The sequence below is a fragment of the Poecilia formosa genome, unplaced genomic scaffold (genome assembly GCF_000485575.1).
Source record: "Poecilia formosa unplaced genomic scaffold, Poecilia_formosa-5.1.2 Scaffold149, whole genome shotgun sequence".
NCBI classification, from domain to species: Eukaryota; Metazoa; Chordata; class Actinopteri; order Cyprinodontiformes; family Poeciliidae; genus Poecilia; species Poecilia formosa.
In genome coordinates this window covers 1052-4193 of record NW_006800088.1, presented here as the reverse complement: position 1 = coordinate 4193, position 3142 = coordinate 1052, and the positions used below count along the sequence as shown (strand labels likewise).

Here is a 3142-nt window from a genome sequence, read left to right as displayed (position 1 = left end):
GTGAATGCTTAGTCTAGTTAGCATAGCTACCAATGACGGCAGCTAAACGGTTTCCTGTAATGATGTTATTTCTCCACCATAACCATGTTTCGCAGTCAGTGAGTGAGGTTGATTGACAGCGTTAAGACTGTCCTCCTGGTTCTGATTGGTTGTTTTTTCCAGAACAAGAAGGTCCAGGGAGGAGAAACCACTGAGTGGACGTATGAATGGAGTAGATCTGGGTCAATAATACACAGGACAAACAGTACAGAATGGAATTTCATTGTCTCTGAGTCCAGCAGTGGAGACTACACGTGTCAGTGTAGAAACAGAGACGACTCGTATTCTTCAACACAGTGGAGTGGAACCATAACAGGTGATTTAACTGTTGTTTTTTTTTTTCTGCTGAACGATTTTAGTCAGAGTGCACGTTAAAGTGTCTTTTGCTTAGGCTAAGTAGCTCATTATTGTGACATAAGTTTGGCTGCGACCTGGTCTGAGCTGTGAGGACAGATCAACAATTTCTTTTTCACAGAAATTTGGTACAACATCCTAACTTATCCTGTTTTTTACCCAGAGACTGAATGCAGCAGGATAGGATTTATTTTCAATAACATCAATATTCACTCAAACTCATATTAGTTTCTTATGATATCATGATCTCTGTACACACACACACATACACACCTACACGCACACACACACACACACATATATATACAGAAGTTATGCATTTTCTCATAAATGAAAACAGAGCTTTCAAACTGTCTGATCAAACAATGAATGAATCAAATAAGTCAGAAAAAAATGTATAATTAATAAGGATATTTGTGCATGAACAGATAACATTTTTCATAATTTGTGTTTAAAGATGGAAATAGCATTTTTTCAGGAAACAGAGAATGGTGTGACAAAATCTGCAGATGAATAAAATCTGTTTCCATTTAATGTTTCTTATTTCCAGTCACTGTGTCCAGTTCTTCACTTCTCGTGCTGCTGATCGTTGGACCAGTTGTTGGATTCATTCTCCTTATTCTCCTCGTCTTGTTGTGCTTCTGCAGATGGTCCAAGGGTGAGACTTTTTTTTTTTTGCTTAATTAACTAAGTACACAAATTTGCTTTGGTTTTATAACATAAAGAAAGAGGAACAATTTTTCAGTTAATGTAGCGACAAATGTCTTTGTCACAGGTTTATTCTGCTCCAGGTCAGTTCCACACGTTTTAATTTATTTGTTTTACTAATAGATTTTGTTTCTGATTTATGTATGAAATTCACTGACTCTTTTTGTATTTGTCATGTTGTAGATGTAAGGCCTCAGAGAGCAGCAGAAACGATGGAGTCAACCAGACTGGCGGTCATGAATACGGCTCTCCTCCTCTCGGTTAGAACCGCAGCAAGTTTTTAGTGATTAAAAATTATTGCTTCTAGCTAACCACCCTATTGTGTTCACATTTTTCTTAGATGTTTGTTTCTTTTCCTTTTTTAAAAAAAGAAATGAACCAAACCTATTTTGTGAGAAAATATAAACAGATAAATAATAAAAACACTAATAAAATAAATTCATTGTCTAAAAAATTGCATTTGTTTTCTTCTAATTTATGGAAAAAATAAGGGTACTCCTTTGTGTCAAATTTTAATTAATCAAGTTTGATGGATTAAAATGCCACGCCCAAATCAAAAATCAATAAATTGATGCTATCGCACATGACCATCTGTTACATCTCCATCATAAAATGCTGTTTTAATAAGGTTTTATATGACCTTATCGTATAAAACATCTGTTTTAATAAGGTTATATAAAGTCCTTATCATATAAAACATATGTTTTGATTTAAATTAAGTAATCAAAATTAAACCAGTTTCTGGAACCTTCTCTTAAATCAAATGGTGGATAATGAGCATGTCAGGGGGCCCCCCTTCTTTCATCATATAAAATTTAAGTTCTTGTCAAAATTAGAGAGAGAGAATTCTGGCAGCGTGACTTTTGACCCAGTTATTCCCTCCCCCCACTAAATGGAAAGTTCTAGATCTATGCAAATTTGCTGATGTGGCTCCTCCTCACACAGATAGACCCCACCCCCCAACTGCTCTCGTCTTCCTGCTCCCCAGCAGATGCCCCATCCCACTTTTATTTGTTTATGTTTGAATAAGCCAATAGAGATAAAGGGGCGGGATTTCTGTTTTTCTGCTTTAAATATTTTTCGGAGACCCCGTCATTCTACTTGTTGCATTTGGAGAGGAAGAACCACTTGCTCTGACAGAAAAAAATGGTCCGCGTTAAAAGAGAAAAACCTCAAAAGAGAAGACTGCAGGAAGCTAATCAACTAGCATGTAGCTCATCTGCTCCAACCTCAGAGACTACAGATGGACAAACCATCACGAGACCCTGCTCCATGGTTGATGCTTCATCCTCTACACTCCTGGATACACTCGGGGTGAATGAAGGTCCAAATAATTTCGAGTCACTATCTACTAAATTGTCAAATATTTATTGACTAATATTTTGTTTTTACAGTAAATTTAAAAAAAAAAAGTTACAACTTAAATAAAAAGAGAATGGTTTAATTTTGTGGACAACGGATCTATATTTTTAACTTTGAGAGCTTTTCTTTCTCTGTGCTGCTCCAGCTGCTGAGCTCAGCCTGTATCAGATAAACCAACAGCCCCTCTGCAACGGTCACTTCCTCTACGTTTACGCTACAACTACCATTACCTGCACAAGACATACGAGGAGCATTTTTATAGTTTAAATAATGATTTAAGCAAATGGTCTTCACTGCATATCAATATGAAAAATTATTTCTGCTGTTGCTGCTACTAAGGATTTTACTATTTATTGAAGTTGTCAAAAATTTCTGTATTAGGGGTTACTTTAACTCACCCTCACGGGTACAAATATCGCTCTGTTGGTCTCAAAGTCGGTCATGACATAGATACACATGCCTTCTCCCATAAAATGTTTGATGAAATAAAATGAATTCCTTTTAAAATGTGACTTTGAAAATAATATACTTCCAACTGAACTTCACCAAATTTCACCAACAAGTCCTTCAATATTGGAAATTAATCTTTAAGCATAACCTTATAAAAGGATTAACACTCCTATTTGGAATAATAGATACATCTTAATAAAGAAAAAAATCCTTTTATTTTGAAGAATGG

At 35.6% G+C, this 3142-nt stretch overlaps 1 long non-coding RNA gene across 1 annotated transcript; it reads left to right on the top strand.

Annotated features, from left to right (window-relative positions):
• The first annotated feature begins 893 nt into the window (after window positions 1-893).
• On the top strand, window positions 894-1412 carry LOC103145994 (uncharacterized). Its single transcript, XR_001663548.1, has 3 exons — window positions 894-1051; window positions 1169-1184; window positions 1285-1412. It is a non-coding gene; the product is annotated as an uncharacterized LOC103145994 (long non-coding RNA).
• The last annotated feature ends 1730 nt before the right edge of the window (window positions 1413-3142 follow it).